This window comes from Neoarius graeffei, chromosome 21 (assembly GCF_027579695.1).
Source record: "Neoarius graeffei isolate fNeoGra1 chromosome 21, fNeoGra1.pri, whole genome shotgun sequence".
NCBI classification, from domain to species: domain Eukaryota; kingdom Metazoa; phylum Chordata; class Actinopteri; order Siluriformes; family Ariidae; genus Neoarius; species Neoarius graeffei.
In genome coordinates this window covers 27,800,762-27,815,708 of record NC_083589.1, presented here as the reverse complement: position 1 = coordinate 27,815,708, position 14,947 = coordinate 27,800,762, and the positions used below count along the sequence as shown (strand labels likewise).

General features: G+C 42.4%; 1 protein-coding gene across 2 annotated transcripts in view; it reads right to left on the bottom strand.

The window, feature by feature from the left end:
• LOC132869632 (plexin-B2-like) overlaps positions 1–14,947 on the bottom strand; it is a 495,410-nt gene that overhangs the window by 146,783 nt on the left and 333,680 nt on the right. For both annotated transcript variants that reach the window (XM_060902925.1, XM_060902923.1), the window contains exon 2: positions 12,327–12,391. The gene's annotated coding sequence lies outside the window, so the exon portion shown is untranslated. The remainder of the gene's footprint in view (positions 1–12,326; positions 12,392–14,947) is intronic.

Here is a 14,947-nt window from a genome sequence, read left to right as displayed (position 1 = left end):
CACTGTCCGTTTACATTAAACCGCCGGGAAACGGGAATCCGCCAGGGTCCACGTATTCAATCCAGATCGTGTCTGGTCCGGTGCTGTGTAAACATTCAAAATACGCAGATACGCTGTGCTGAGCTCTAGCTGGCGTCTCATTGGACAACGTCACTGTGACATCCACCTTCCTGATTCGCTGGCGTTGGTCATGTGACGCGACTGCTGAAAAACGGCGCAGACTTCCGCCTTGTATCACCTTTCATTAAAAAGAGTATAAAAGTATGAAAATACTGCAAATACTGATGCAAATACTGCCCATTGTGTAGTTATGATTGTCTTTAGGCTTGCCATCCTTCCACTTGCAAGTAGTAAGTGATATGCGCTGGGATCACACACACAGCGGCTCAGTCCCAAATCCTGGCTTGTGCACTTCACTCGCGCGCTCTGTGAGCTGCGCAGGGCCGGAGTGCGCACCCTCCAGAGGGCACTCGCTGTTCAGGGCGGAGTGATTTGGAGCGCAGGATGCCTGCGGAGCCGAGCGTATCCGCGTATTGGCGTTGCTGTGTGCACGGCTAACGGTTTTAGTGTAAACGCGAATCGTTTTAAGAACGTTAATCTGATGATCCGCTGATTCGACGTAATGTAAACGTAGCCTGAGGCAATGAGCAAACACATTGTACCATTAGAACACTGGAGTGAGAGTTGCTGGAAATGGGTCTCTATACACCTATGGAGATATTGCACCAAAAACCAGACATTTGCAGCTAGAATAGTCATTTACCACATTAGCAATGTATAGAGTGGATTTCTGATTAGTTTAAAGTGATCTTCATTGAAAAGAACAGTGCTTTTCTTTCAAAAATAAGGACATTTCAAAGTGACCCCAAACTTTTGAACGGTAGTATACCCATATATTCACACTGTTTCCTTCCCCTGTATCACTTGAGAAAGACACCAACTGCCGGAACCAAATTCCTTGTGTGCATCAACAAACTTGGCCAATAAACAAGATTCCGATTCTGATTATTGCAGTCATGTGATTAGTAACGGTCAATAACCATGTGCATTCCTGCTTCATGCCCAGTGTTCCTGGGACAGGCTGTGCATCCATCATGTGACTAAGGAGAAGCCACTCAAGAGTGCAAATCGTACCGCCCTTCAAGTTTGCATGCTCAGATAATTCACCGTGGAAACCAAAGACAACAAGCGACAACTCTACCAAGATAGAACGACACACTCTTGTTTAATACCCCTCCCAAAGTTGAAGTGTGCGCCAAATTATTTTCTTGTTCATCACTGTAAACCCTGATCATGGCATCCGGTTACACGTCATCTAATTATAAGAGAGACAGCAATTCTTGCAATCGTGATCCATCCCCTACCGAGGCCAACCGCAACACTGCTGTTTCATTCGCCTTCATTTTAGCTTCCATTATCCCTCTCGCAGCGTCCCGTCACCCGCATAATCTTCCCTGCTTCCAGATATAGGATGTTGTACGGATGTATTTGGGTTCCTCTGGTCTCAAAACGAAAACCTTTCAGACCACTGGAGACGACGATGATCTCCCCCCCACCCACCCCCAGGAAACAGGACCAGTAAATCATCTCGATAAGGATGTGCAACACATGACGCCGTATTAGACCAGGGAGCAAATTACAGCAGCGAGGCAGCCATTATGGCTGAGCGAGCACGCACATCCCTCACCTCCCACAGAGCACTGAAAAGAGTGGGACATGTGTCTTTTCTGACGTTGGCCATTTCTTCTGGCTCTCCCACAGGCTTTGCAATTAGATTTGAAGCATTGAGGCCGTCCTAAGCAAAGCACTTCCTCTTTTGCGTCTCTCTGCATGCTGTAAATTTTGGGTCGAGTGGACAAGCGAAATGACCCGATATTTCCGAGTTGACGGTTTTTGCTCGGCCTGATCGGATTCTACAGCTCAGCGGCATGAATTATAGACAGCAGAACACCGTTCTCAACTTGAAGGACACGGTGGAACACAAAGCTATTACACCTACATGCATATTGCATGCGCGTGTGTGTGTGTGTCCAGGGAGCAAGGGCGAGGCAGTCTCCTAAGCAGTGGGTTTAATTTCATGTAAATTGATCATTACTTGCCTCCGGGGTGCCACACACTCCAGAAACAGCAGGACATTATTCAAATGAGCTTCTTTAGAGCTGTAGAAGTGTTGAATGCTGCTGCATTCCTGGTTTTCCCTCCTTCCCACCACCACCACTTCATTAAACCCAACAGTCGTCATCCATTCTGGATAGACCTACCAGACGAAGCACTTGCGCAACCTTGAGGTGCTTCCCAAACCACTAAACCTATGTGCTTGTTCAGACCGCAGATGAACCTGTCTACATCCTCCCTGAAAAGGAACTGGGATCCAGTAGACAACAGGAACAAAAGCTTCAGTTAACTGAAATCACACCTCAAGTTCCTTTACGCAAGAGGCCGAACATCTGCATGTCACACGCACGTTTTAAAAAAAAAAAAAAAAAGAGGGGGAGGGGGAGAAAAAGAGATCTCTTAGTGATGATATCTTGACAAGTTATGCAATATCCCTCGTTATGAGACACACCACACACACAAATATTTCATTGTACCACTTTTAGCTTTGATTACAGCACACATTCATCTTAGCATTGTTTCAACAACCTTATGTAACACGACATTTATTTCAGTCCAGAGTTGCAGTAATTTTCCAGCGAGATCGCGTATTGATGAGTCGAACCACTCTGGAAATCTTCTCCAGCATCCCAAAGATTCTCAATGGTGTTAAAGTGCATATCGCGGGTAAATTCAGGCGCAAGATCAAGGTCATTCTCCTATTTTATATTAAACTTTGGTCAAATATCTGTAACATTCTGCATTCTCTGCATTTTTTTTTTTCCCTTGCGCAATACCAGAAAAATTCAGTTGAAATCAAGCCATTTGAGGCGAATTGGTCCGCCTCTGAAAAAACTTGGCGTTTGGATTTCCTGGCAAACGTTGATTTTCGTGACGTCACGTGCGGGACGCCTCCTTCTGAATCCTACGCCAGCGCTGGTTTGTTTATGAGAAAACGACCTGGTGGTTTTCTGCAAATTTCTTCAACGTCATCGCGTAATTATTAAAATGGTTAACAGATGTATCGTAGGAGGGTGTAGCAACACCAATCTTGATGGGATTAGTACTCATCGTTTCCCAAAAGACCGGACAATGAGAGAGAAATGGGAGCGCTTGGTCTACACAGGCTGTGCACTGAAACCGTGCAAAGCTCGCGCAGCCTGCTGGCGCTTCCGCAGGTGACGTCACGAATCTGGCTCCAGACTCCCTTGGGATTTTTCCCAGACGTGTTTTGTTATTTTATTTTTTTCTGCTGTAGACAGATGGCCTTGTGCAAAATTACCCTTCTGGATGAGTGTGTAAAGGGACATACTTTCATATAAAAAAAACACGAAACTGGTCCAGAATATGCACTTTCAGGTCAGGACTCTGTGGTGGCCAGGTCATGTGTGAAAATGATTCCTCATGCTTCCTGAACCATTCTTTCACAACCTGAGCCCTACTTTTATGCCCGTGCCATTAAGGAAGAAAAAAAAAAAAAAAAAACATTGATGTGGTGATAACCTGGTCATTCAGGCCGTCAGCTGACTTCATTTTATTGCCCCATAACGTTGCTGAGCCTCGACCTGACCAACTGAAGCAACCTCAGATCATCGCACTGCCTCCAGAGGCTTGTACAGTGGACACTATGCAGGATGGATGCATCGCTTCATGAGCTTCCCTTCTCACCCTGACACACCCATCACTCAGGAACAGCATCAATCTGGACTTATAAAACCACATGGCCTTTGTCCATTGCCCCAGAGTCTAATCTTTATGCTCCAGAACAAATTGAAGCCGTTTCTCCTGATTATCCTCAATAACAAGTGGTTTTCTTGCAGCCACACAGCTGTTTAGTCCCAATTCTGAGAGTTAATCACATTGAGAGTGTGGAAATGCTCCGAATTTCACTATTAAACACAGCCGTGACTTCTACTGTCAATTTTTTCTCTCATCACACTCGACCCAGGTTTTAATAATGACTTGGACACTCAACCCAATCCCAGTCATTTCAGCAATCTGCTGAATTTTCTTTGCTTGTTCCAGGCCAATATCTGACCACCTGAAACACAGCAACATCTTTTCCATGACCATGAGATGCGTCTTCCGACATTATTTAAGAAATGAGAAGCTACTCACTGCATCAGTTAGAGTTAAAAGAATTGTTGCAGCTGAAACATTAAAATAAAAATTTAAAAAAAGTGTGTTAATTTAAATCCAAGTGATAACTTTTTTGGCCAGTTTGTAAGAAATATAAGACTATTAAGCCAATTTCTCGACGTATTTACTATTGAATTATTGACAGATCATTTTGCTCCTTTCTTGGAATAAACAGATTACCTGCGAATGGAATGAGAATATCTACTAAGAAAAATTAGAGCGGTGGCTACAATTATCAATACCTCAATATTTTTGGTTGTTGCAAAAGTAGAAAAGACTGCATGAATAATTACTCAAACTTCCACTGGAAAAAAGGAGTTGATTCCAGATTACCTGGCGTACCAGATCACATGACACTGTTCCATAAGTATTGACACCTTTGTCCAGAGTTAGACACCGTTCCACAATTAGACACCCAGATGATTATTTACAAAAAAAATCTGTATGTGATAAGTTAACAAAACCATTTTTATTTAAAATTTGTTTTACACAGACTTATATTTAGTACAAAATATATTTTATATAAATATTTCGATGTCGGGGGCGGCACGGTGGTGTAGTGGTTAGCGCTGTCGCCTCACAGCAAGAAGGTCTGGGTTCGAGCCCCGTGGCCGGCGAGGGCCTTTCTGTGTGGAGTTTGCATGTTCTCCCCGTGTCCGCGTGGGTTTCCTCCGGGTGCTCCGGTTTCCCCCGCAGTCCAAAGACATGCAGGTTAGGTTAACTGGTGACTCTAAATTGAGCGTAGGTGTGAATGTGAGTGTGAATGGTTGTCTGTGTCTATGTGTCAGCCCTGTGATGACCTGGCGACTTGTCCAGGGTGTACCCCGCCTTTCGCCCGTAGTCAGCTGGGATAGGCTCCAGCTTGCCTGCGACCCTGTAGAAGGATAAAGCGGCTAGAGATAATGAGATGAGATTTCGATGTCGGTGCTTACGTAAACGAGGAATTAATTCTAATGTTTGTAAACAAATGAACAATGTTTAACGCGTCAGAAAATCTTTCTGTTCCACTTTAAAGGTCATAGGCAAGGGTCGGAGGTGAAACGTAGAATATCAACTTTATTGTCTAGAAGAACGACCCCAAAAGCAAATTCAATCTTCCTGGTGTCTAATTTGCACCCTAAAATTGAATAAAGCGGTTAAAATATACCGGTTTGCCCAATTTCCAAAAGGTTTGTTTGCATCTCGCTTATGCGCACTTTCACCGCCAGGGGACCGTCGTCGTGACGTCATTCAAGGCAAACAGACTGGGAGCAGCTCTGTGTTTACTTGCGACCCGAGCACACGTGTACGGACTTTGGTCGTGAGAGGTTGTGTAAAATGTCTGAAAGCCATAGCGATTTTGAAGTAGGAACTCTCCAAATTGAATATAGAGAGGTGAAACAATACATGTATGAACCTATGGCCATTGCAAAGCAATCGGTGAATGTGGCTCACTGGTTTGACCGTGCGGCCTCGGAATCGGACAGCGACTCGGCCGACTCTGATCACGGTGACCCCGGACCTCAACAAGACTCGCGCCTAAACAATTTATCCTGGTACTTATGATAAATTCCTACTTTCGTCATAATACTAAATAAGAGCCCTTTTGAAGAATAATTAAACCGCCCTCCCTGGTGGATACAGGTAACGATTACTGGACAGTGCGCCAGTAGGCCACATTAGCCTGCCATCCGCGGCATTATACTATTTATAGCCGACTCTAAGCAAGGAAATATCCCTTTGTCTCATTTCCACAATGATTGTACAGAATCCCTCAGGATTCTTGACTTGTCAATTGCAAGCAAAGGTAAAAATGTTTACCTCCAATCTTCTCCTTTTTGCTTGAGCATTGCTGCTCCGTTTCTTCTTTGACTGCTTGATTTTGTTTCATGCGCACAATCCACCCTCTCTGCTTCATCTCCTCTTCCGGAAAAAAACAACCCTCTGGCTTCACGCGCACAATCCACTCTCTCTGCTTCATCTCCTCTTCCGGAAAAAAACAACCCTCTGGCTTCACGCGCACAATCCACTCTCTCTGCTTCATCTCCTCTTCCGGAAAAAAACAACCCTCTGGCTTCACGCGCACAATCCACTCTCTCTGCTTCATCTCCTCTTCCGGAAAAAAAAAACCCTCTGGCTTCACGCACACAATCCACTCTCTCCGCCTCGTCTCCTCTTCCGGAAAAAGCCAATCCACTCTCTCTGCCTCTTCTCCTCTCTCAGAAAAAGGTTACAACTTCTTCCTGAACCGGTCCCGTTGTTACAGTTCACTGCACAATAAGGCACGGGGGTTTTTCTTTGGAAATTCGTGAACGCACATCTGCACTCAAGCCAAACGGCAAATGTAAGTAAACGGAAGTGGACTCAACTCAAGCGGTTTGTTTGGCTTAAATGACATCACGCGTCGAGTGGTCAAGAAAACAGCCGACAGAAAATTGCCACGATCCGCGCTATTTTAATTATTACTTATTAACAATACTTCTTGGGACCAGAAGAAAATTATAGAGGTTTTTTTTTTTAACATATAAAGTTTAAAATGCGCATAAAATTAAAACCGTTGCCTCTGAGCTTTAAGTATTTTCGTAGATTACATTTTGTTCATCATTGTTGTTTAGTTTACCAATAAACGTCTACAGGCAATTGACATCGTAACCACATGAAAATCCAGGTCAAAGGTCGCATGCCATTCCTCAAACCAAAATATAAAATGTCTACTGATATTGTAATATGTGATCGATATTTACAACAAACTGTATAAAAAAAAAATTCTGAATAGAATAGAAAAACCAATATTTCAAGCATGTAATTTTTTATATGCGAGGAATTTAATTCTGGTCTAATTCTATTTATTGTAATCAGATTCCAAATACTCTATAAACATTCCATTCTGTTATGGATCAGAAAAAAAAAATTATAAAAATCACAGCACTTTAATTTTTTTTTTTTTAAAGTACTTCATCTACTTCAATAACGTTACACAAAGATCGACCCATAACAGTTGTAAACGTCACTGAATTCCACAGCGAGTCGATAATGGTGGACACCGGTGAAAGTGATCACTGTTATCGACACCTCACGTGATTCTCAAACGCGTTTAGATACAAAATGTCAGCTGTCAAATGAAAGAGTCAGAAACAAAGTAGGTCTCGACGAGGAGATCATGAAATATCGATGAATTTGATCAGTAAAAACATGTCTACGATCTTTCCACCATGCTTACCTGCGATGATAACGTCCACGTTTTTCTCAAATTGCTCAGCGTGATAAAAAAAAAAAAAAAATTCCATCTCCGGTAACAACTGGTCATCAAATGACAAGATCAAAGGGTGAGGCGGGGCTTCTGGTTAATTAATTAACCAATGATAACTGCTGTAACTGAAACTCACCTTTGTAAAATTGTTTTTATTGGTAAATCTAAAAAGGTGCCGATAATTGTAGCCGCCGCTCCATTTGATTTTGCTCATATTCAAGATATCGATACCTGATCTTTGTTTCCTTCAGTATGTAGCTACACGATGTGACTGCAAAGCCATGACAGTGCTGCTTCCCTGCTTCATTTTTTTTTACTGAACATCACCTTCATGAATCTCTCACACCCCTGAGATGTTAAGCAGCCTCGCATCAAGTGAATGTCGCTTTTTGAAAGGAGTTACAGCTTTCATTGCCATTTTAATCGATACGACCTTGTCCTGTTTGGGTTTTAAGGCCAGCTTTTCATGTTTTGTTCTTTTTTTTTTGGTTACAAAGCTGCTTCACTCACACACATGGGAAATGGTTTGGTCTTGTTGCTCTCCTGCACATACAGCACTGAGCGTAAATGAGTGCACCCCCTTTGAAAAACAACATCTTAATCTCTCAGTGAACACCAACAATTTCCAAAATGTTGACAAGACAAAGTTTAATATAACATCTGTTTAACTTATAACAGGAAAAAGTAAGGTTAATAATATAACTTAGATTACACATTTTCCAGTTTTACTCAAATTAGGGTGGTGCAAAAATAAGTGCACCCCACAACAAAAACTACTACATCTAGTACTTTGTATGGCCTCCATGATTTTTAATGACAGCACCAAGTCTTCTAGGCATGGAATGAACAAGTTGGCGACATTTTGTAACATCAATCTTTTTCCATTCTTCAACAACGACCTCTTTTAGTGACTGGATGCTGGATGGAGAGTGATGCTCAACTTGTCTCTTCAGAATTCCCCATAGGTGTTCGATTGGGTTCAGATCAACTTGGCCACTGAATCACTTTCACCCTGTTCTTCTTCAGAAATCCAACAGCGGCCTTAGATGTGTGTTTAGGATCATTATCATGTTGGAAAAGTGCACGACGACCAAGGGCACGGAGTGATGGTAGCATCTTCTCTTTCAGTATAGAGCAATACATCTGTGAATTCATGATGCCATCAATGAAATGCAGCTCCCCGACACCAGCAGCACTCATGCAGCCCCACATAAGGACACTGCCACCACCATGTTTCACTGTAGGCACCATGCATTTTTCTTTGCATTTCTCACCTTTGCGACGCCATACAGTTTTGAAGCCATCAGTTCCAAAAACATTTATCTTGGTCTCATCACTCCAGAGTATAGAGTCCCAGTAGTCTTCATCTTTGTCAGCATGGGCCCTGGCAAACTCTAGGCGGGCTTTTTTGTGCCTGGGCTTTAGGAGAGGCTTCTTTCGTGGACGGCATCCACGCATGCCATTCCTCTGCAGTGTACGCCGTATTGTGTGACGGGAAATAGTCACCCCAGTTTGGCTTTCTACTTCTTTAGATAACTGCAGTGAACTCGCATGCCGATTTTCTTCAACCCTTCTCATCAGAAGACGCTCCTGTCGAGGTGTTAACTTCCGTGGACGACCTGGACGTCTCTGTGAGATGGTTGCAGTTCCATCTTTCTTAAATTTTTGTACCACTTTTGCTACAGTATTCTGACTGATAAGTAAAGCTTTGCTGATCTTCTTGTAGCCTTCACCTTTGTGGTGTAAAGAAATTATTTTCTTTGGGGAATTCTGAAGACAAGTTGAGCATCACTCTCCATCCAGCATCCAGTCACTAAAAGAGGTCGTTGTTGAAGAATGGAAAAAGATTGATGTTGCAAAATGTCGCCAACTTGTTCATTCCATGCCTAGAAGACTTGGTGCTGTCATTAAAAATCATGGAGGCCATACAAAGTACTAGATGTAGTAGTTTTTGTTGTGGGGTGTACTCATTTTTGCACCACCCTAATTTGAGTAAAACTGAAAAATGTGTAATCTAAGTTATATTATTAACCTTACTTTCACGGTATAAGTTAAACAGATGTTATATTAAACTTTGTCTTGTCAACATTTTGGAAATTGTTGGTGTTCATTGAGATATTGTTTAAAATGGTTACTTTTCAAAGGGGGTGCACTCATTTACGCTCAGCGCTGTACATCCATGTTTTAAGTATTCCTCGCTATATTTTCAGAATGTCTCCTACAGCGACGCGGTCCTTGTCGAACTCGTGCTTGTGATTTGCTTTTGCTGACGATGTGCGTCCATTTTAAGTGAATTTACAGAGTTCTCATGAAGTCATGAAGGATTTGGAGAGCAAACAATACAATATAATAGAGATAATATATTTTATACAGTGCTCGTCTTCTCCACATTCAGCACACAGTATAAAACCTAAAAAGAAGGATGAAACAGCTTTTTATGATTATTTTATGCACCAGAGATCGAGGCACGTTCTCATTAAACATTCACCCGACTCCATCTATGACTGATTTATTAAAATAAAAAAAGGGAAACCCCCCCCAGTATTTACCTTACTTTTACTGCCTCGTTACTTTTACATTATTTGAATTTTTACACATTTTTAAATATAATTTAGATTCTTGTTTTTGTTGCTGCAATTTTCTTTAATTTACCCATTATTTGCTTAGTTTGACATTTATATCCAACGACATTTTTTTAAATTACTCTACAACACCACTGCATTTGTATTATGATTATTATTAAGTAGAGAATTATACTGTATACCTGCAGCAGTCCATTCTCTCTCTGCATATGAAAAAGAGAGAGACAGACAGATGCACACAGAGAGAGAGAGAGAGAGAGAGAGAGAGAGAGGCAGGCAGACACAGGGAGAGAGAGACAAGCAGACAGAGAGAGAGAGAGACAAACACACACAGACACAAACAGGGAGAGACAGACAGGCACGCGCACAGAGAGAGGCAGACACATGGAGAGAGAGAGACACAGACACACAGACACAAACAGGGAGAGACAGACAGGCGCGCGCACAGAGAGAGGCAGACACATGGAGAGAAAGAGAGAGACACAGACACACAGACAAACAGGGAGAGACAGACAGGCGTGCGCGCAGAGAGAGAGAGAGGCAGGCAGACACAAGGAGAAAGAGAGACACACAGACACAAACGGAGAGAGAGACAGACAGACACAAACAGAGAAACAGACAAATGGAGAGAGAGAGAAAGAAACAGACAGGCAGGCAGACACGCAAGGAGAGACAGACACAAACAGGGAGAGAGACAGACAGACACAAACAGAGAAACCGACAAATGGAGAGAGAGAGAGAGAGAGAGAGAGAGAGAGAGAGAGACACACACACACACACACACAGAGGCAGACAGACAGGCAGACAAAAAGAAAGAGAGGTGCAGACACAGAGACAGGCAGACAGACACATGAGAGAGACAGACAGAGAGAGGCAGACGGGGGGGGGGGGGGAGAGAGAGAGAGAGAGCGCGAGAGGCAGGCAGACACACACAAGGAGAGAGACAGACAGACAGACACAAACAGAGAGAGAGACAGACAGACACACAGAGAAACAGACAAATGGAGAGAGAGAAACAGACAGAGAGAGAGGCAGACAGAGGCAGACACGGAGGGAGGGAGAGAGAGAAACAGAGAAAAACAGAGAGAAACAGAGAGAGACAGGCAGACAGACATGGAGACCGACCGACAGAGAGAGGCAGACATGGAGGGAGGGAGGGAGAAAGAGACAGGCAGACACACAGAGAGAGAGACAGGCAGACAGACACAGAGACAGAGACAGGCAGACACACACAGAGAGAGAGACAGGAAGACAGACACAGAGAGAGGCAGACAAAAAAGAGACAGGCAGACAGAGAGAGACAGGCAGGCAGGCAGGCAGGCAGGCAGAGAGAGAGAGAGAGAGAGAGAATGTTGACCCTGATATTCTCATGACACACTCCAGGGCAGTATGAAGTGTCTTTCCTTATGTGGAGCGTATTTTAGAGTGCTCTGCCCTTACCACTTTAATAAACCCCAGAGTGGAGATCAGCTGGGAAATGTACATCTGCTATTCACATCACCCGCAAAGGTGGACGAGAGTACTCCTTCCCAACATACCCCACACACTGTGATTGACACGAGCTACATGACGCAGCCAATGCAAGCGTTCGAACACCAGTTTGATGCTGCAAAATAATATCACTGCACCATCATCATCATCTCATTCGGTCAGCTCTGAAATGGGAGAACGGAGAAATGCTGTAAATGTCACGCCGCCTTCGACTTCTGCTACCTCTGAAATCGAAATCAGAAAGTGGGAGTCTTGATTGCAGAGCCAAATTAGATCAGTCACTGGAAGACTGGCTGTTTTTTAATCTGCCTTTCAATCATCATTTCCTTAACAGCTCAGCTCCACAGCTTTATGAAAACTGATGAGGAAGCGGCAGCACACCAACGTAAACACAGCGCAAGGATAATGAAGGGAGGGCAAGAAGGGTAAGAGACACAGAATGATTGTACGTTTGTGCAAGAAAAAAAAAAATGCAGTTTTTAAACCAAGAGGCACGGTTCATATTTCACTGACGTGGAGGAAACAAAAGCATTCCACCAATCCTGTGCGTGTGCGTGTGTGTACAGACAACACAAGCTGTGGCAGCCAACTGAGCACTTAATGAAAAGCAAAAAAGCAGTGAGTGCTTGGAAAATAAAGACTGCCATTTAAGGGAATCCTGGGAGTAAATTACCTCGCTGGCTGTCTTTACCATCCTTCTTTTCTCTCCAACAAACAGAAATCCATCTTTATTGACTTAGGGTAGCTCAGAATAACCTTCCTAATCAGCCCGAGCCATATTCTTCACTTACTTGTGCTCCTCCTCGTTCCTCACTCCCTCCCGCTGATGGTGCTCTTCAACAGGACAGCAGACGCACTGAGAGAGAGAGAGAGGAGAAATGAAAATCATGAATGAGATCCAAAGATAAACACTCGTCCTATAGCCATGCTCAAAAACGTGTGACGTCTCCATTGTACAAACCCGAACTCTTAACCATCCTGCATAAAGCTTTTCCACCCTGAGAAGGATTGTTGTGTACACAAGTTCTAACACAGAACCATTTTCCACAACAGCTTTTTTGGCAGGAATAACCTGGCACAGTCACATGACCAATCATCATCATCATACTACGTCTTACTCGACTTTCCCAAAAGCATCGTAGCACAAAGATCGTTAAATGGTAGAGCGAGCATCACAATGAACACACTCTCTCCTAGTTAAAACGCTCTTAGCGTTAAAACGCGTTTGGGAAACCCACCCCAGCCAGATTGCTCGCTTGTTCACGAGGATTTGGGGCATCAGTTTGGCTCAGCGATTCCTCCCGAGGCCGTTCTTCAGGTCTGTCGGGACGCCCATGCTGTAGCTAGCTTCGCTTCAGTTTTCAATTATAAGTTAACTTTATAAATACACGCAACTGGGTATATTCTTCTTGGAAAAACAGGAGGGGGGGGGGATGGATTCCCTGGACAAACATGTGCAACACCTGGAAGTATGGCAGAAATAAAATTCCTAAAGTCATTATTACTAAGTATGTTTTCTTTCAGTCAAGGCTATGGGGGAAACACATTTGAGAGTACTGACTACTTAACATGCAACAAAAATTTATTATTAGGCATATAACGATATTGTACAATGATAAATCACGATACATATATTTATGACCATTTGAATCGATGAAAAAAGTGAATAGTGATTATCATCAGGCTGCGCAAGCTTTGCTTTTCCTAGTGGAGAAAACCGCAGAGGGCGGGAGAAAATGCACAAAAAAAAAAAACCCAGAGTCCTCTATATCCCCCGCCCTACACTACCGTTCAAAAGTTTGGGGTCACCCAGACAATATTTTGTGTTTTCCATGAAAAGTCACACTTTTATTTCCCACCATAAGTTGTAAAATGAATAGAAAATATAGTCGAGACATTTTTCTGGCCATTTTGAGCATTTAATCGACCCCACAAATGTGATGCTCCAGAAACTCAATCTGCTCAAAGGAAGGTCAGTTTTATAGCTTCTCTAAAGAGCTCAACTGTTTTCAGCTGTGCTAACATGATTGTACAAGGGTTTTCTAATCATCCATTAGCCTTCTGAGGCAATGAGCAAACACATTGTACCATTAGAACACTGGAGTGAGAGTTGCTGGAAATGGGCCTCTATACACCTATGGAGATATTGCACCAAAAACCACACATTTGCAGCTAGAATAGTCATTTACCACATTAGCAATGTATAGAGTGCATTTCTGATTAGTTTAAAGTGAGCTTCATTGAAAACAGTGCTTTTCTTTCAAAAATAAGGAACTTTCAAAGTGACCCCAAACTTTTGAACGGTAGTGTATATACTGTACCAACTATATACCAAGTTTCAAGATATTATTTGTCAAGTTGTGCTGCAGGAAACCAACCCTACCTCTTTACACTGACCTCAGCAGCCCATGGCATAAACCCACTGCACCTTTGGTCCAGGCAAGCTAAAAATTTAAATCTCTCACATTTCTTAGTATCAAAAGGGACATGTACATTACTTAATCAACACATACACCAACTTTCAAGACCATACCACTCAGTTTTCAAGTTCTGCTCCGGAAACAAAACCTACCCCCTAAGACTAACCTGAGACACCAAGTCTGAAAGTGTTTCCATGGAAACATGAAAAATTAAAATTTCTCAGATTTCTTCGTATGAAAAGGCACATCTACATCACCTTGTTAACATGTACACCAGGTTTCAAATCCGTATCATGAACAGTTTTGGATATACACTCCGGAAACGAAACATTGCTCTGAGAAACCAAGTCAAAATCTATTTATGTAAAAATTTGAAAAACACTTTTTTTTTTTTCAAAAATCCAAAATAGCAAAAGGCACCAGACCACATGTTGCTTGATATGTATACAAAAGTTTCATGAAGATAGCTTCAGTGGTTTTAAAGATATGGCTTGGAAACGAAAACGTGACCAGATGGACGGTCAGAACCCGTTTCTAAATCCCCTGCCCATTTGGGCGATGGATTTAAAAAAAAAAAAAAAATCTAAAATGTGAAAGAGCTGGTGTGAACAGATTTAACATGACATCAGAGCTGTCTTTTTACAGACTGCTGATACCGGTAGATAAAGAAAAGAGAAGAAAATGAGATAGCACAAATGCTTCATTTCAATGATTCACAATTCGATTTTCCCACTATTTTATTTATTATACTTTTTAATAATTTGTTTATTTTTTATAATATTGCACACTTTTTTTTTTTAAATTTAAAGAAAATTTCATTACCAAGAAAATGTAACGTTCATTTTTCCATTCCTAACTAAAAACCCTTTGTTTCATTTTCTTAATAACCTACAGCAATTATTTACCCATATTTGTAAAGGTTGGAGTAAAACATAATAGCCTATGAACTAAAATGTTCATTTTATTCAAAATTAAAAATGTTAACAAATAGG